This window comes from Cuculus canorus, chromosome 15 (assembly GCF_017976375.1).
Source record: "Cuculus canorus isolate bCucCan1 chromosome 15, bCucCan1.pri, whole genome shotgun sequence".
NCBI lineage: Eukaryota > Metazoa > Chordata > Aves > Cuculiformes > Cuculidae > Cuculus > Cuculus canorus.
In genome coordinates, this window is record NC_071415.1 from 4,365,809 (window position 1) to 4,386,103 (window position 20,295).

The window sequence follows — 20,295 nt, forward strand, 5'->3', positions numbered from 1 at the left end:
AGTTAATGGTGATACAGGTACCAGGCCCTTTGCTCCAATCAGCACTTTATCTGTATAGTTATAATAGTAATTATTATCTAACTATTATTTGAACAGCAAATTTGTTTTACAGTGATGACTGCAGAGTTTTAGTTCTGATGGTCTTGTCAGGGTGTATGTTGAGAACTGCTGTGCATTTAATGTCTGATGGACGTTGTGTGCCTGACAGTTTGGTGGTGGGGGGTTTTCTTCTGTTTTTTTTTTATTGTTGTGCGTTTGGAGTTTTTGTGCTGTTGAATAAAAGAACAATAATAGGGCATGAATAATTCTTAATATCAGTCTTGCTTTGTAAATCTATCTTCCAAACACATACAATTCTTAATTAATATATGATATAGTGTCATGGTCATCCCCGGCCTGACTTGATTGGCTGCTAAATGCACACACGCTTTAGCTCAAGTTGAGAAGAAATAGTCAGTATAGTGCTTCTCTATGTTAAAGCTTTGCAAGCAGCCAAAATAAGGGAAAACGTGGAAGTTCCCTCTGACAGAAGTAACACAGAATTTTTTTTCTGTTTCTGTATTTGCGCTGTTACAAAGTAGTAGACTAATATGTGAATCCAGATTTCTAAGGTAAGTCTATTCTAGTGGATAGTAAATTTTACCATAGTAACAATTGTTTCCCTGCTGAAGCCATGAAGTATTTTGTCACTGATTGAATCAGAAGGACTGGACACTAATTTCTAATGTGGAAATTTTTGTTTATGTATTTATTGATAAAGCTTTGTCAGGTAAGAATATCTTTTGAGTTGCTTAAGTGTTGATTAAAATGCAAATTAGATTGCTATGATTGCTCTAGTCCTGGGAATAGTTTTGTTATGAACTTTCATGGTACACGATCATATTGTTCACAAGAAAATGATACATGCAAGTAAAGTAGCACAAGTGAACTAGGTAATAAACTCATCCTTTCTAATCACATCTGACTTTTCTTTGCCAAAATAAAACTATTTGGCACCTGTACTGATCTGTGCTTTGCTGTCAGAGACTTACACTTGGCCTATAAGTGAATACACTTTAACTGTATAAGTGGGTGCATCTTTATTAGTTGAGGTATATTTTAGGCAGTAAATTGGCTTCTTTATTCCTGTAAATGTGTTACAATGAACCTTTCCTATTAGCACTCACCCTATTAGCGGATATTAGTATTGTCATCTTTTAAGAAACACATCCTCAGCCAATGTATTTTTCACATTGCTGTAAATAATGACTTGCCTTCTTAATTTTGTACTAACACTTCATATTACATTTGCTGTTTATTTTGCTGTTTAAAATGTCATGTAATTTGGTCTGAGGTTTCACCATTTTGAAGGTCTCCGAAGTAACTCTAAAGAGCTACAGATCATCTCTCGTTTCAATAGGAAATAATATTGATTGTAACGGGAAAGAGGAACGCTGTTGGTGTCTTTTGATCTTTTATTATTTGGGCTCCTTATTTTGCTTCTGTCATTAGCTTTGCCAATACCCATCAGAGCGGTTCATAGTGGAGCTCGAATCATTGAGGATCATTGCACTTTTGAGTCCTCTCAATTGGCAGGAGGAAAGCTGGTTTGTTTTGGGTTTTTTTTTTTTTTTTTAAATATCTTGGGCCTGATATTTGTGCGGTGACTGTGATGGTAGCACGTGTTGGGTTTGATTCAGAGAAAACACTGCTCCCTTAGTAGAAGACTGGCTTCAGGGATCTCCAGAGGATGTGCTTTTTCTCTCGCTTCTGGAAGATCGGCTGTAGTCATCTGTGGATTTTAAGAATCAGGAATCACATGTTAAAAACTAAGCGTATTTTAGGGTAGTAGCATATTCTCCTTTCTCTTCTTCTCATTTTTTTTTCTTTTCATTTTTTTCTTTTTAATAATTTGCTCTGCTGATGTTTTATACATAAGTAGTTTAAATAATTTAATGAAACTGTCTCAAATGAGGAAATTGAAAGGGAATTCCAAATGAATGTTATAACGCAGTACTATTGCAGCTTAACACTTCAGTGCGGGTGGTCCTTCATGGCACAATGCTGGAAGAGTAAAAAATGCATCGTCTTAGGACTGTGAAAGTGTGCACACCTATGAGAGATGGACAGAGTGACGACAAGGCAAGCATCACTGAGGAAACAAGATGATAGTTGAACATCTGAATTGGATAGTGCCTGCTCTGGAGTGAGTACTTGGCTCCTTGTGGAACCGCTTATGAATTACTTGCTGTTACGCTGATGCTGTGTGTGGTGCATAGATGCTTCCAGCTCGGTTGTTGGGCCTCTGTGTGTTGTCGACTCTATTCCCTGGCAAGCTCTTGGAAGTTATCAGTGAGTGCTTGGTTTTACTTTGCTCTGTGTTGTTTGTTTTGCTTAAGAGGTTGGTGTATGCTGTCTTCTTCTTCCAAGTACAAGGCTACGTGAACTCAGCTTCGTGGCAAAGTCAGATATGCTTGTATTGCTTCTCCTTCTTGTCACTACCGTGGATTTGCCTAGTGTTTTTAATGGGCCGTAAATTTTTTAGTTTATAACAAAGAGAGCTGTGTAATTTTTCATGTTTAAAAGCTACTGTCAGTTCTTGTAGTAAGTCTAGCTTAAGAAACATGCTGGTTAAAAATACACATAAAAATGAAATAGAAAGGTGAATTTGGTGTTTTCATTTATACTTTCACACCTATGAAATGCATACAGCTAATGAGTTAATGAAAGGAATTGACCTTGGAGCTGACAATGCATTTGGAAATGCAAAAATATTAGGCAAGGTATTTATGATTTCCACTAAGCACAGCTTGACAATTGCTCCTATTTAATAACTTTGATCATTGTTTCTAATACTAAATTTATGCCTCTCTCTGTATGTGCAACACCTCTGAGTTGCTGACTCTATGAGCTATAATTTTGAATTACTTTTATTTTGTGTTCAAATTATCAACCATAATTTTATGTTATAGCACACACGGGGGAGGAAATGTTAAGCTATAATTCCAATAGCAAGCATTAAATTAATATATCATATGCTTTTCAAAAATAAATTTCGAACTGCATAAAGATTTACAGAATATTCCAAATTCACAACGATGCCGAGTTTGAGCTGCCTTAGGAACTCTATGCATTAACTAGAATTTCTGACTTTGACATGCCATAGTTTTGAAAGGTGTTCAGTTTTCTGGACTATGTTCTGGTTATCAAAATACCTGTTTTGATTGTGTTGAATGATAAGAGATAGCGGATATTCTCGACTATATTCAGGTCCTAGTTGCAGTATGTGATTTGCTAGATGATTAGTATGTTTTCTTTACATGTGTCATTTCACTATGATTCTAATACAAATAAAATCTATTCTTTTAATTTGCTAAGCATTACTGTGAAACAATACATACCATTATGAGCTTTGCCTGAGTGACAGGTATAGTTACATCTTTGCATAGTAAATTGGAATTGCTAGTCTTTTGTCGGCAAAGAAATTAGGGAAAAGTGTATTTGAATGTAAATTATCTGCCCTATCACTGAGCATTTTTATACAAATTAGGGAAAAATAATTTCCTGTGATACCTCAGAAATCAAAAATGGAAGAAGGGTATATTTGCGTAAACTGTTTAGCTACAGAATGTCCCCCACGCTTTAACATTTAGAACTACAGAATACTGTTATAATTGGTCATATTCAAATATGGACATTGCTGATTTTTTTATGTAGCTCCGTTAGATAAGAAAAAAAACCCATTGAGGATATTCAATCCTAATCTTCAGAGATATGCGTTTATAGAATGCCAGCAGATGTCAGTATGTTCTTGTCATATAGCCCTTTTGTTTTTAAACAATAGTTTTCTATGAATTAAATAACATGAGAGGAAGTACTGAGTGTTGTAATGCTATCTTAATGCAGGTCTGTTTAATTTGAATATTCCACTGAAAAGGTGTTTTTTTTTTTCCTTTCTGTCTTCTACACCTGGCTTAGCACAACATCCGTGTACGCCTTGGCTTTCACTCTCTTCACACTGCTTAAAGAACATAGTTTAAAATCCTTTCCTAAATGAACATGCGTTACTGATAGTTTAACACCTTAGTTTCTCATTGAACTTTTTTTTTTCTCTGTAGAACTTTCTTTGTGTACATTTTGTTCATGATTCTGAGGCGTTTTGCAAATCCCGCTGCCCTTCTTTCTGTTTTCATAGCTACTGAGTGTGTTTGAACTCTAATGTGTTTAATAAAATCTGCCTAATTTGGAGATTATTTTGTTAGTGTTTACACGCGCTAATCAAAACCAGATGAGCTGCTTCTTGTCTTCCTCATATTCAAAAAATCAATACCGTTGTGACATTGTGGAGAAGCCTTTCCCTTGTCCTCCGAAAGGGCAAAGTGATGCCATGTAATGGGAAAGGCTGCAGAATTCATAGACTGGAGTACTCGCTATAAAAGGCTGACCACAGTTTTTAAAACATCATGGAAAGTTTCCAGGTTGCACTTTTAGGGCGATGGGCAGATGGTGCTTTTATAAGCTATGGATGAACAGATGGAACCTGTAGCCGACGTGAAGGAAGTCTGCAGCCTACTGACAGGTAATCCGAGCTCTATCTTTCCCTGAGATTGTTACGCTGGTACCACAGAGATGATATTAGAACTCCTATTTCTTTTCTCCCTGTATTTGTCAGCATTGTCTTTTTAAGGTGGACTATTCTGCACCTCGAAGAATGTACCTCCGATCCTCTTAACATAGAGCTTAAATACTTCAGTCCCAGTCTGATGATTTTGACCAGTGTCCGTCTTAGTCAGCTCCACCAATACCAGAAGGACAGACCCCACAGTTTTCCGTTTTGGTTGCCTGATGCGCTTGGTGCCTCAGTGCGTTTGGTGGTGAAAGAAGTGGTGAGAATCCTCTTTGGAGACAGAAGGCCATTTGCTTTGGCTTCTCTTAGGGAGCTAATGCAGATTTTACCCTCGTGTGTTCTTTATTTTTTGTAAATTCTCAGTCATAAAGTACTGTAGCTGTCACTTCAGGCTTTTTAATTACATTTCCAAGCAGAAATTTATTTTACGTTTGCTTTCTCTTTCTTCGACCCTCTTTTCAAGGCCTGTCATCTTAAAGAGTTTGTTTAAGATGCAGGGTCTATTTATTGTGACTTATTCCTTATTTCTTCTCATCTCAGACTGCTTACATGATTTTCAGATCATGCAAATGAGAATTGAGGCAGGCAAAGCAGATAAGAAAGAGATCTCTTGAGTTTAAGAAAAGCCAAAACACACAGTATTACTGAGGTAGAGATACTGGAAATAAGGCTGTTTTATTTTCAAAGAGTGGTTTTATTGCATTTGCCCTTTCTAAAGATGCTGATAAACACCTATAATCCTATTAAATATCATGCTTAAATTAGTTCTAAGTAACTGTTTGCATGATATAGTAATATAATTTAATTCGGGGTTGGCTTGCTCCTCTGAAGCTGGTATTTCTTCATTAGAAAATTATAGTTGTCTCTCATTTTTGTGTAAGGAAAAAAAAAGGGAAATGCAGATATTTGAGGGTCTGCATGCGTAATGCTTGAAAATGTGTTTGTTTTCTCCTTTTGTAGTGAAATTAAAAAGCAAAAAGTATTTGTCAACCACTGAATAAAAAAAATAGGAAGCAGTATTGTTTGTTGTTTTGACATATTTTCTTCCACGGCAACGTAAGCCTTTTCTGATAGTCAACCGTTTCGAACAGCCTCTTAGTGTGCCTTTTGAAAACCTGCAACATATACATGGATGTAATTAATTTCCATTACTGGCAGTGCTGTTGCAGATTGGACTCCTGAAAGTCAGGTTGTTGGCAAAAATGGGTGGGATCTCTGTCACACTTCAGCATACTTAACAACAAGAAGTTTTACATAGGAACATATAGGCTTTAAAAATGGGTAAATTAAGGGAGCTGGTTTTCTTATGGTAATATAGACATATGGATCAAAATGCCAAATGTGAGCATTTCCATGGGGTTTGCAAGCTTGCTCGTTCAGTCTGTACCTTGACATATGTAAGTCAAGAGCAAATGAATGTCTCAGTTGTTCATTTTATCCATGTACTTCATATGTAAATGTTTAAAAATGTGATCTTACTGTCAAGATAGTGAGGAAATAATACAATAAACCTTGAAATAAATTTTTATCAGTTATGAAATAAATTTTGATCAGAGGAGGGCTATAAAGATGATCCGAGGGCTGGAGCGCCTCCCATCCGAGGACAGGCTGGGAGAGTTGGGGTTGTTCAGCCTGGAGAAGAGAAGGCTCCAAGGAGACATTAGAGCGACTCTCCAGTACCGGAAGGGGCTACAGGAAAGCTGGGGAGGGGCTGTTCTCAAAGGCTTGTGGTGATAGGACAAGGTGGAACAGGTGTAAACTGGAGAGGGGCAGGTTTAGACTAGACATAAGGAGGAATTTCTTCATGATGAGGGTGGAGAGGCCCTGGAGCAGGTTGCCCAGATCAGTGGTGGCTGCCCCATCCCTGGAGGTGTTCAAGGTTGGATGGGGCTTGGAGCCCCTGATCCAGTGGGAGGTGTCCCTGCCCGTGGCAGGGGTGGGACTGGGTGATCTTTAAGGTCCCTTCCAACCCAAACTATTCTATGATTCTGTGATTCTACGATTCTGTGATTCTATGTATTAACAGTGATCTTATAATTTTCAAACTTTTCAATTTATGAATTTCTTTTGTTGTAATACAACTTTCATTACATTAGAATTTACACTGTGTTATGTGAGTGCATTTGTACTTCGTGGAAGAGATTAATGGGAAAACTATTAAAAAAAAGATGCTCAAAGCTTCTGACAATACTTCCTATTGCAGGTAAGCCCTCAGTTAATAAGGATTGCAGATATCTAAGACTGCTTTGAATTAACAAATTCCATCTGGGGTGGCTGGATCCGTCCGTGTCCAGCACAGGGCAATCCCGGTCTTTCCTCCCAGAGGCCCCGCAGCCCCGCTCCCAGTGCTGGGCACAGGCCCTGGCTATGCCATGTCCTAGTAAGACCCATCTGTTCGTTATCTTTCCTGCAGGAGGTGTCTTCATCCATTACTAATCACGGGAAGAAAGTAGAGCTTCATCTCGGTTGATGGTGGGGGAATGGCAGCACTGGCAGAGGCAGAGCCTCCGCCTTTGGGGATTGTGTCTCTTCCATGTCCCTTTCAAGAGCGGGGATTTGGAGTAGTCCTCTGATCAGGGATTACCGCTCATGGTTCATAAAAGATGTGGAACAGATGGATCTTTATTCAGGTAGCTGTGAGCGTTGTTTGGAGTGCCAAATGGGTTTCGAAGAATCTTTTATGTTAGTTTCCACAGTCTTGGTCGGGGCTGTTTCCTACCTACCAGGATGCAAATGCACGTTTTTACTCTGAATTTTGTTCCCCATTTTTAACTGTAGTTTTTTTTATATTGTGCAGTTACATTTGGACATGCAAACGGGATGGAAACACCAACAGGAGATGTCGAATGATTCATTTTGTGTTTAAAATAAGGACAGACTTCTATTGAAGATGTCCTGCTAGCAAGCAGCATAATGTAGGAGCAAATACTCTCCTTTGTTTTGTCTACTGATCATTGATGTGCTGTGTTATATTGAGATATTTCTGCTCTGCCACACTTTCTTTGTCTTCTTTAGAAGAATGATTCTGCTCATTTTGAGTGAAGTAGGAAAATGTCATTTGCTGACTGGTTTACTTCATCCTGGGAACAGATCTGAGATGTGTTCAGTCTAGCTGCGAACGAGGCACCGTTTTTAATGTGAGATTTAATTTGAAATAGTTAAACACCTGCAGGGGTGTCTGTGAGCAGCTACTGATTTAAAAAAAAAAAAGGGCAGCACATGACATTTATTGTTTTCTTCAACTCAAGTTATTGTGTGGGAAAGAAAGGATGATTTTTCACATAGCTATTGGAAAACTTATTTTTTCAGGGTTTAGGCTGTGTTAAGTATTTTAAGCACTGCATTTTAGGCTCTTCACTATCATCTGCAAATTTCTCTTACTTTCTGAATTAATTTTTAAGGCTCAGTCCTCATTTAGGGAAAAAAAAAAAAAAGAGCGTGGAGGAGGGAGAGATCTTGATTTCCCAGATAGGAAAAACTTTTGTAAGGGCAGTGTACAGGAGTGTGTGCCTATGGAGGGGTAACCTTTAAGAGAAAAAGAGGTCGAAGTTTGGGCCTATGGAGCTCGGATGTAACGGTGCCGTGGGGGCAGGAAGCTTTGGTAGCAAGTTGGAAACAAATCTTCTGGAGGTAGGGCTGTACCACTGATGTTTATTCATTTCAGAACAGTGTAGTCAGAAGTCTGTTGCATTCAACTCAAATAATCTTCGGAGGCATAATACAGTAGTACCCTGTTCAAAGGTCTGCCTATCTCAGGTTCAGCAGGTCACAAATTGGTTGGTTCAGGAACAAACAGGAGCCACAGGAGCCACTCAGTTGACTGAATGTAAAGACACTCCCTCCTCAGACAGATTTATTTTGCCCAAATTGTTAGGCACGTTGGTATGTTCTGCGTTCATAAAATGTACAGAAGTATTTTTAGCTGATGTTGCTATTAGAATGATTTACTTTTAATACCCGTGAAAGAAGGGTAAGAGAGGAAAGGCTTTTGAATATTTCAGTGACATAGCTCTGATCTATGGGATAGAAGTTACGGAGAAGATTATGTGGCTCTCTTATTTTGAGTATGTCTCATCAAACCTCATTATTACGGTATGGGACTGTATTCCTTCTCTACAGTAAAAAGAATTAAAATAGTATTCTTTTGTTTCATCTGTAGGTGATATTTACCTGCTTTTACAGGTTTTTATTAGGTAAGGCTGAACAAAGTAGTAGTTTTAGATTCAGCTCTAGCAGGATAGTTGATTCTTAATATTTTTTTCTGACAGCCCTTCTGTGAAGATTCGGATTTTTATAAGCTTTCCTGGGATGCAGTTTAGCCCGCAAGCGGACCGCTGCAGTGAAATTCAGCTGGTGTGTGTGGTCTAACTCATTGCAAGGAGGGGTGGATTGAGATCCATTATGTAAAGCTTCAAAAGTCAGCAAGCTGACCTAGAACTGAAACGTGTATTAACGAAGAGCAGTGTTTTGCATTGCTGAGCAGGTAGGTTGCTGAATTGGGAATGAGCCAGGGTGTCCTCAGGCTCTGGCAGCGAGTGATAGTCTGGTTTGGATGTTGCACACATGGTGCTCAGAATGGTCAGGTTTGCATTTGCTAAGCTGCGGCGTGAGCACCCAATGAGATGGTTCGTTATTCAAAATAGCTGTTTGTTCCCTTGAGTAACGTCTAGGATCTGAAACAAGGTTTGATGCTTCTTTGTGGTATTGGGCCAAGAAATAGATTAAAATATCTTTAAGGGATGGTTGAAACAAAAGACTGATTTGGTTTTGGGTTTTTTTTGCACTTTATATGTTGATGAAAGACAAAATTTGAGATTTTGTAATAAGCTTTTTATACTCTGGATTTTGCGCTACTCTAATAGTTTGGTTTATCTTACACTGTGTAAATTATGTTCTTGCAAACTGAATATAACCCTGAATTTGAATCATCGGCTTTCTTCCGTTTGGTATTGATACTCATTTAATACTGCTTTCATGGTGACTTTCAGCATGAAGTTTGGAAGGAGTCAGCAGCAATTTCTTTCACCTGCCCATAGTTGAAGTTTCCATGGAAGGTTTCATTAACACACTGTCATCGTTTAATAACAGAAACTTAGAATTACTCCAAGCCAAGTAATGTAATGCAATGCACTGAGAAGCTTTTCATTTTATATGGTAAGTATTCTGAAGCACTTCAAACTGGCCACTTTTCCATTGTGAGGAGACTTCTACATAATTTTTCATCGAAAATTGTAGTTCCTAGAAATTCTACATCTGCGTGTAGATTACTTGCAGAGCTCCTCTTGTCTTTATTTCTGCTCTGCTGTGGAATTTAAAGGAAAAACCCAACGTTTAGTGAATTCTTAAATTAGTTTTATTTTGTTGCTCGCTGTGTATGTAGCAGTAAATAGCAGAGTGGAGTGGCTGGAACATCTGCAGCGCTCTGTGGACAGAAGGCATCCCATGGGTGATTTCTTCCTCCCAGTAGCTACCAATGGAATGCTTCTCAATCACCAGTTCTGTTAGAATTCAAGTCAGAAAAAGTTCGTTTCTCTATGCTTTCCCTCCTCCCATCTCCCCCAAAAAAGCCATACGTATTCTTGATAGCGTGTTGTCAGCTGGACGGCTGTCTCTGTGGCAACCACAGCTGAAGTTGTTCTTCAGTGTTCAGCCACCGAATGTTTATGGTAATTCCACCTAAGTGTTTGTTGGTGTTTTAAATACTAAATAAATAAGCATGTCTTTACTGCTGTGTTAATTTAGAGACACACTGTCAGTTTTTTGTTTTTTGAATCTGGGTTCCAAAGATTCTCAGTCGGCTGTTAACTGAATGGAACTGCAGTGTTGAAAATAGAATTTGCCTGCTGGCTTATGGGTTATCTACTATTTATTTCAGGAACCAAATAATTATTTTTCTTCTGGACATTTTTTTTTTTTGCTTGGTGGTGGTTGTTGTTTTGGGTTTTTTGTGAGTTTTTTTGTGTATGTGTTTTGTTTCTTGTGTGTATGTGTGTTTACCTACAGCATAGCTTGAAATGAGTCACACAGCGATTGAGGGTGGAAGGGACCTCTGGAAGTGATGCGGTCCAACCCCACAGCTCAAGCAGGCTCACCTCGAGCTGGTTGCCCAGGACCATGTCTAGATGGGTTTTGAATAGCTCCAAGGATGGAGGCTCCGCCGCCTCCCTGGGCAGTCTGTGCCAGCACTTAGTCCCCTTCACAGTGCAGAAGTGTTTCCTGATGTTCAGAGAGACCCTCCTGCGTTTTGAGTTTGTGCGCATTGCCTCTGGTGCTGTCACTGGCCACAAACTGAGAAGAGCCTGGCTCTGCCTTCTTTTCATGCTGCCGTCATTTTTTGCACGCGATGATGAGATTCCCTCTGCGCCCTCTCTTCTCCAGGCTAAGCAGTGCCAGTTTGCTAAGCCTTTCCTCATAATGAGAGATGCTTCAGGACCTTCATCATCTTAGTAGCCCTTTGCTGGACTCTCTCCAGTGATCTCCATGTCCCTCTGGTCCTGCGGAGGTCAGGACTGGACACAGTACTGCAGCTGTGATCTCACCAGTGCTGAGCAGATGAGCAGGATCACTTCTTTCAGTCTGCTGCCAGGTTTTCTTTCTAATGCAGCCCAGGATACTGTGAATTGTCTTTGCTAAAAAAACCCCAAGTTGCTGTCTGTTCAGCCTGGTGTACACGGGACCCCAGGGACCTTCTCTGCAAAGCTGCTTTCCAGCCCATAGGCTTCTCTTGGGCTTGTTCCTCCGCAGGTGCAGGATGTAGATATTCTGTCAGCCCATTTCTCCATCCAGTTAAGGTCCCCCTGGATGGCAGCACAACCCTCTGACATACAACTACTCCACTCTGTTTGGTGTCATCTCCAAACTTGCTGAGGTGATGTTGTGCCCCATCATTGACATCATAAATGTAAATGTTAAATAGGTACTCTGAAACTTACAGGTACTCCAAAATTAATTGCCTTGTTTTTTCATCTTCACTCAGTTCCATCAGCCTTGTGCTAACTGTACGTGTGATTCTGTAGTTTGAAGGGAGCACAGTAGTATTCTGTTATTTCTTTCTAGCATCTTTGTAAAATGGTGAGGTGGGCAGGTGCAACAACCCCATTACTTGCAAAGCCATACAGATTTTTCATGAAACAGCAGTCTTTTTATATTACATTATTGTCCAGATGGCTAAGTATATAGTAGAACAGAATTAATAGATGTTGGGGAAATCCACCTCCGTGTGGAACAGATCGTAACACTGGCAACCAGTCAAAAAGCCCTGAGAAAGGTTGCAGCTGAAGGACACCACTGTTGGAAACAACAGATGAAGATGTATTCCTGAACTCAAGAAGGAAACACAGAGGATGCATTATTGTATGGAATGATTAGATGACTGACTAATGAGCCTTGAGGGGCAAGGAAATTGGCTACAAAAGCAATTAGGTAACCAACTGACATCCCAATGTACTCTGTATAAACATTAAACTCTTACTATGTTTAGTTGGCAAAGCAAAACAAGTGGCATTTAAGCAGGCAGGACAAACTCTTACAGGGATAAAGCCTGCCTTAAACAGATTTTTCTGCCGAAAGTGTGTTAGGAAAAGCTTTTCTTTGTCAGAAGGTGTGATAACACATTGTAATACCAGCGTTGTAAGTCACTATGCACAGTTTTTGTTCCATATTCTGGATACAATAATGCATTAAACCCCATACTCTGCTTTAAGCAGTCTGTTGTTCCATACTGTTAGGTATGAATGGCAAGGTTATTTTTTCTTCCTTTTTTCCCCCTCCAGTGACAAAACTACTGCATAACTGTCCAGATTTGAGTAACAGAATCTGGTGAACCATTTGATACGTGTTTCTGTAACATGACATCTTTTAAGTGCTCTTAGATTAGTGGTGGTCACTTTGGGTCCCAAGCTGTATAGTCAGCCTGTCCCTGTGAGCCTTCGGGAGAGGGGAAGCCGACTACGGAAGCAATGAAATGAACGGTTGCCGTTTTGCCAAAGTGAGTTTTGAAGTGACTTTATTGATTGAAGGGTTCTGTCTTGCTTAGTAACTTATAACTATACAGTGTGAAAGGTCTCTCGGCAAGATGGAACAAAAGGTATTCCTTCAAGCTTAAATGGTTTCACAATTTTATGTGGATTCTGTTAACATATAGCTTCAGTATCCAAAGATCTTGACCTTGTGTGGTTAGAGGAGGGAGTTTCATGGGTTTTCTACACTGCCAGTGGGGACTTTTCCTACAGGAGGGAACTGACGTGAATATTTTGCTTAGGTTTCTCTTTCTGATATACTTTCAAATTAATTTTGCAATGGCTGTTAACTGGAGAGGGGCAGATTTAGAACAGACATTAGGAAGAATTTCTTCATGATGAGAGTGGTGAAGCCCTGGCCCAGATTGCCCAGGGAAGTTGTGGCTGCCCCATCCCTGGAGGTGTTCAAGGCCAGGTTGGATGGGGCTTGGAGCCCCTGATCCAGTGGGAGGTGTCTCTGCCCATGGCAGGGGGTGGAACTGGATGGGCTTTAAGGTCCCTTCCAACCCAAACTATTCTATGATTCTATTTGGTAGAGTGTTTCATTTGTAGCACCACCTGATGATGCAACAGCTTTGTAATTCTATTGTCAGGTAATTCTGGGGAAGCCTGTCAAAGTCAGGTAGGGATTTGAAAGGCAATCCTAGGGAACCAAAGCTGAAATCTTTTTAGTACTTTAAGAGCAAACCTAGTTTTTCTGATAATATTGCTAGGAGCATTGTTCAACATTGTTTTCAGTAAATCTCAAGCAAACTTTTCTGTGTAGAGGTGCTGAAAGTGTCACCGACTTCTTTTTTTCCTGATAAATGTGTGCAGCTAAAGGAGGCTTGTTTAAGAAAGTGGTAATTTGTAGGTTATCTATTGCAGTTGTAACTGTGGATGGCATGGAGCTGAGATAGGTGTTTGAAGCAAGTGGTTTATCTCCTCTGTAACTGACTGGTAGCAAATAAATTAGGTAGGGGTTGTTTGTTTTTTTTTTCTTCAAGAGTAATTACAAGCACTTCTTAAACACGTTGAGTAATGTTTAAATTGCTATCGGAAGATCATGCTTGTTCTATTAAGACAATGTAAAATTAATCATGTATTCATTTCTCATTTACCTCATTAATCAGATTTGAAGGTCCACGTACTTGGTACTTGCAGTTTACAATATGTACTACTGAACCTCTACAATATTGTTATAGTCCTGGTTTCTGAAAAGGGTAAGAATTTTAGGGGTTTGATCTGAAAGAGCTTTATTGTGAAGTGACATATCTGACTTTAGAGACAGAGGTGGGATTGGTACATCTGAAATGAATTAATTATGTATAAGGACTGATACCAACTTTGCCTTATGAGTTGGCCTTACCATTTAGCCTGAAGCAGGAGCAAGAAACGCACAAAGAAGAAAGGTTGTTAAGGTAGAGAGTTAAATATTTAATACTAGGCTTTGTGCTGTACATTCTCCTTTTGTTGTATTCATGGAAATATGTTTTGGAACTGAAGGAAAATGTTATTTATATTAGAATAGTGGCAGAAAGGGCATTCTTGATTGAGGCATCAAAGTACTGTTCTTTATAAAAGGCGTGACAGGAGATTTCTGGATTAGCCTTAAAATTTTCAGTTTTTCCATGCCTTTTCTAGTGGTTTTTCTGAGTCTCGTTTTGGTTTTCATTTGGGATTTGTCTGTAACAGCCCTTTTTTCCTTTTATCTTCATGATTAGGTAGATAACCATGTAGCAATAAGGGGTTTCCCTTATTGTTTTCCCAGTAGCAGTTTTATTTTTTCGAGCCCTCTGACATTTATCCCATCAGTCACAACATGTTGGATGTTGTATGACTCATTCTGTCATTACATTTTTTTTTCAGGCTATTGGGTACAAAAATACCCACTTTAATTCCTGTTTTCTGTGCCAAACAGGAACTGGGTATTACACAAAGGAAAGGGTTTGGAGTAGAATAGATGAAAACATTAGAACTCATTAAAAAATTCTAAACTGAAGTATTTTCTTTTGTCACCCTGGATAATGTGGTTAGAGCATTATGGTATGTCTGAGATTTTTATTATCTGATTCGTCAGTGATGAGCAAAGATAAAAGCATGCTACCTGTTTGCAAGCGCGTGTATTTCCGCACTGTCACACCTGTGTCCTGGGCTGAGGGTCCTTCAGGCTGTGTTGAAGGGGCGATACTGTTTCAAGGCTTTTGATACTCATCTGAAAACAAGAACCAGGCACAGATTCAGGTGTTTTGTTCTTCAAAAAAGAAAGAAAAAGCTTGGTATTTTTTTCTTTGGAAGATTCTTATGTTTTTAAATAAGTTCTGATGTTTGCATCTCGCTGCCTTCTCCCGAAGATGGAGGAAGATCTTGCCTAGTTTGCATGCATCCAGTATTTTAACCTGTGTTCCAGAGCCTCTGCTTTACTGCACACACTGTCTCAGATAAATACAACGCTTAATGTCTTCTACAGACCTGTGTGGAAATCTTGTGCTAGGTTTTTCTTGCAAGTCCTTGCATATGAAAAAGATATTTTAAAGACTTTCTGGAAATAAGCTTTACTGCCAACGCCTGTGTCTTGTTTCGCTGAGTTTTAAAGTGTATTCAGTGACTGAAGGAAGCAGGGGGGATGTCCTGATCACAGCTCTGTCTTGTGTTGGATCCATGTCAGAAATCTAAATCTAATTTTGCTGGTTTTAAATGAGAGACAGTTAAAAATATACTCACATGTGTATATTTTTTTTTTCCTTCAAGAATAATTACAAGCACTTCTTAAACACGTTGAGTAATGTTTAAATTGCTATCGGAAGATCATGCTTGGTCTATTAAGACAATGTAAAATTAATCGTGTATTCATTTCTCATTTACCTCATTAATCAGATTTGAAGGTCCACGTACATATATATGTTCACACTTTGTTTCCATGTTCACACTTTTTTCCCTTCTTATTCAGAACTTGGAAAAAAATGGAAGTGCCTGTATAGTGAATGCTACCAAATGCAGCTGAATAATCACTTCTTCAAAAAATCATTTGTGTAACAAGAAAAGTCTTGCCCTAAGGTTTGGAAAGATGAATAGTATGGGAACAAAACCTGATGCAGTACTTGCTTCCGTGGGCTGAACAGTCGACTCCAGTGTTTCTGGTAGGCTCGGCAAGCAGATATCATGAAGAGCTCAAAAAATATAGCATGATTTCACTGAGCTGCTTGGAACACTTGCTAGTTTTTCAAAAGAGTTGGTTTTAGGTTGCTTTTGCTTGAGACAGAACTGATCTGCCTTTAGCAGATATTGTAGGCAAGAGTGGTAAAAGAAAGAAATATGAAGCTTACGGAAAACTATTTGTAAAGGAATTAAACTTTTTTCCTGATTGTTTGCTGAATTCATGGGCAAAGCTTTTAAGAAAGCCAGTTCATCAGCCGTACTGAACAGAATGCTAAACCAGTAGTTTAACAACAATATTGTTAAAAGTATGTTTTAGCTTACACAGCATATACAGTGTAATTTTTATTTTTTTAAAGTGTAAAAATCTCCTCAGGGGTGTAAGAAATATGTTGCAACTTCACTTATCTTTCCAATTGACTTAACCTGCTATGTATAAAACATTTAAAACTGGAATTGTACTTATTTTAAGCCTGAAGAGAACAGGAGGTAAGGTAATTTGGCTGAGCTGTCCCTCGTATAACGTCCTTCATAGCTTCTCTAGTAGCAATCATATCAGGGTTAGAGTGCAGTTGATCCTTATGTGTCTGCATCACAGAAGGAGAAGCTGAGCATCGTATCTGCATAACCTAAGTAATGTTTTGTACATAGGAATAGAAAACGTCAGTGTCAAAGTAGGATGTCTGAAGAGTTTTGTTTACTGAATGCAGATTTGGCAAATGGAATGTAGGGCCAAACCCTGTCTTTGCTGTATGCCAGTGAAGAGGAGACTGCAAGAAGATTGAGTTTCAGGTGTTCTGAATTTCAGCTGGTGTAAAAATTGCCTGTAGTGTCCTTAGCCACAGGTGAAGCTGTGTTGGCTAACGGCAGCTGAAGAGCCGGTTTGGTCGTCTGTGGCTGAAGGTGTTAGTTTTGTAGTGTTGGTGCTGCTCCCCTTCCAGTGCACATCTTCAAGAGCAGCCGTAGGGCACAATGAAAGCTCGCTTTTAAACACAGTGATTTTGATTTTTATCTTGTATGTAACAGCTTATTTTTGGAGCGACTTTTATTGTGGTTAAGTAATCTGAGACTCTGGTTTAGCGTTGAATGGAGTGCCAAAGTGCTTCACTGAATCAAGACCTCATCTGGATTCCCCAAACTAGAACTGCAAATGTCAGCCACAGCTGAGTGAGTACGGGCATAAGTTCTAATGCATTTTATCAGCGCTTCTCTGTCGGAGTTCAGTAAAGTAGGGCGATGTAATGAGAGGAGTCAGGTTCTCTGGGCATAAGTGCCTTTGTGTTTGGCTGGTTCTTTATATCAAGAAAAGGTAGAGATAAATGTGTTACCAGATTATAAGCCTCCTACACTAGAGTTTGCAGATCTTTGTGCAGTATTTTCAAGAGAAAAGAATATATTCATCAAGGATCTTGCTGTAATTTGTAGTCCCGCCCAGTGGAAGCAACAACAGATTAAGTACATAATATTATGATATTTTATCAGTTTGTTTTTCATGCTTTTGTATAAAGTTAATGTATAGTTTACGTTGTAAGCCTTCCTTCTTCCTAGAGAAAGAAAACCCCAAACCTCGCTTTCCCACAAACCCGTATGGTGTTAGAGAGTAACTAAGATTGCAAAGTAATGGGCTTACAGGAGATGTTCTAATGATATTTCTGCTTTGGTTTAAGTATATAACTTACAACTTGAGTGTTGCAGTTTAGCGTGTATGATTAATTGCTTCATGGAGAAAAGATTATATTGCAGTCTAACAAATAGTAGAGAAATCACAATTAAGCCATGTTTTTTAATCCTTAAATGCTAATAATGTGCTTTCAAAGACCCAGAGGAAGCCTATGTAATTAGAAAATTGGAAAATATTTACTGAAGTGTTTTCTATCTAATTTTCCTGTTATGCTTGCATTAAATCTGAAGGACGATTACTGGATAGAGGTAACATTAATAGAATGATGGAGAATTGATCATAAACCCTGGTATTTCTTTAGAATAAAATATTTGTGTCCTGCAGCTACAAAAGGGAATGCCAGTAGTTTCAAATATTTTAAGGAAAATCAGTTTGGAGATACAGGTAAGTGTATTGATAGGTACTGTTGGATTCAATGCTCTCAGAGGTCTTTTCCGACCTGGTGATTCTGTGTAAGTAGCAGGAGGTGTAACGGACCTTATGATCATTAGTTATGTCGGTTCAGAGCCAAGTCTTCTAGTAGAGTGCTTTTTTCTTGGATTTTTTTCCTCATGTTTCCTTTGAAGTACTTTCTATAGGTAACGTATATTAAAATTAGAAATGTGTCAGCACCGTATGGTAACAGGGTATTGTCTAAGTAATGTTTGTTTCATGAGGGCAGTCGACTTAAGGATCACTTATTCAACACTTGAAGGGCATTTAACTATAATTTTAGGGTTGAAAAGAGTGCCCTAAGGTATGCAATAATTTGATAGAATAAAAAAGATTGTTATGTGGTGAGTATAAAATTATAATGATTTCACCTAGTGTTTACTGATGAAGGACAATTTAGTTCTTGGGGGGGAGCTGATTTTCCAAGTTTCTGGCATAAATGATCATGTGCTATACATAGTCTTTATATTATTTATTGCTTTAGTACTAACTGCTGTGTGCTGGAGCGCCACAGAACAGACGCTTCATTGGCAGGTTCACTCTGAACAATAGATGGTGAAATGAGGGAACTTTTGCTTTTTAAGCTTCTGCAATAGTGGGGGAATAGAATAGTCTACATTTTTTTTTATTTATTTATTCTTAAAACCTTCAGTCGGAGCCTTGCTAGCAAAGGGTCGAGGTCTTTTCTGTTTTTGAACAAGCTTAGGTTTAATAAATATGCTTTTTGTGCTTTAACCTGTAGCTTCTTCTATCGTATGCTCAGTAATAAATACAAGGACAACTTGTTTACTTCCTATTTAAGTCAGTCATTAATTCAATTGTAATTTTTTTTGTAGGTGGGAATTCTTTTCTTTTGCTTCTTTCTCTGTCCCCTCCCCCCATTAGAATTAGACCTGAGCTCTTCCAGTGGTTCCCATTTTTCCTGCAGAACTAAGGCTAATATTCCTGGAAAAGCACTCATAAAAGATTTAGGTCCTGTACAGACAGACTCTAAGCGTCTTAGTCTCAGGCTTCCAGTTTTGACTTTAAAAAAATATTATCTTAGCTTTCCTGTGGTGCCTGAGATTGTCTGGCTGTGGGAAGCTGCTGGATTTTTGATGTGTATGTGACTGTGCACGCTTTATCATAGACTGCTGGTTTGTGTAGGGAGGGACCTTTAAAGGTCAGCTTGTCCAACCCCGGCCTCGGTGATTTCACGTCTGTGGCCAAGCTGGGAACAAAGGTCTACGTACTTTTATAAGGAAACTATATAAGAGGTGGGGTTGTTTATCCTGGAGGAGGCTGAGGGGAGACCTTATTGCTCTCTACAACTGCCTGAAAGGAGGTTGTGGAGAGGAGGGAGCTGGGCTCTTCTCCCAAGTGACAGGGGACAGGACAAGGGGGAATGGCCTCAAGCTGTGCCAGGGGAGGGTCAGGCTGGATATCAGAAAAAAAATTCTTCACGGAAAGAGTCATCGGGCACTGACAGAGGCTGCCCAGGGAAGTGGTCAAGTTGTCTTCACTGGAGGTGTTTAAGGAACGGGTGGTTGAAGTGCTTGGGGACATGGTTTAGGGAGCGTTAGGAATGGTTGGACTCGATGATCCAGTGGGTCCTTTCCAACCTGGTGATTCTATGATTCCATGAAACCTGACGGTAGCGGGGCTGGTGTGGTATTTTCTGTGCACGCAGCAGAACTGAATTATTGTTTTTCTCAGAAGCTCTTACTTCTAGGAATGTTTTGGGGTGTTCTTTTTCTCTGACTGGAAGAAATGAATGTGATATTTGCAGTTCTTATTGCTGCTGTAGCCTGCTGGCTTGAATGTTTCTCCAGGGGAGTGGGTGGAAGGTACACACCTTCTGTTGGTGGAAAACCATCAAACTTGCATTGCATTATAATTCTCCATAGAAAGATCCTAATTCAAATAGACTGTTATCAACAGTGGTGTGCTCCCTCCTCCTGTTGAAGCTGTGTTGGTGGTGCATGGATTGGCGCAGGTTGGGTTTTTAAGGGTGTGTGTTTGTATGGTAAACCAGCAAATGCTCAAAAAGTATAACTTTGTGGAGTTTGGACCATGCCTTTTAGGAGAAAAAGTGTTTTGATCCTTTTGTCAAGATAAAATTGTGTAATATCTGGTGGTTTTATTCAAAATAAAAGATAGAAACTCGACTGTGGTGCTGTGATGCCTACTGAGGCGGCAGCATTTTCTGCTGTACCTGTCTTGTCTTTCACAATGTATCTTCATCACAACTTTCGTCTTGTCTAGCAAAATAGAACATTATAAAAAGAAAAGTGGCAAATACTTTCATCCAGAATATATTACAACCTGTACCTAGGAGCTGTCTCGTAAAAGGATATAGTTAGTTATTTTTTTCTCCTGGGCAGAGAAGGGATTTCAACACTGATTTCTTAATTGCTGGTTAAGTGCTTTAACCACAATACTGA

General features: G+C 39.2%; 1 protein-coding gene across 26 annotated transcripts in view; it reads left to right on the top strand.

The window, feature by feature from the left end:
* RBFOX1 (RNA binding fox-1 homolog 1) overlaps positions 1-20,295 on the top strand; it is a 1,213,941-nt gene that overhangs the window by 394,582 nt on the left and 799,064 nt on the right. Inside the window, exon 1 of one of the 26 annotated variants that reach the window (XM_054080152.1) lies at positions 2,166-2,185. The exons of the other annotated variants lie outside the window; for them this stretch is intronic. The gene's annotated coding sequence lies outside the window, so the exon portion shown is untranslated. Of the gene's footprint in view, positions 1-2,165; positions 2,186-20,295 lie in introns of those variants that run through there. 26 annotated transcript variants of the gene reach the window in all.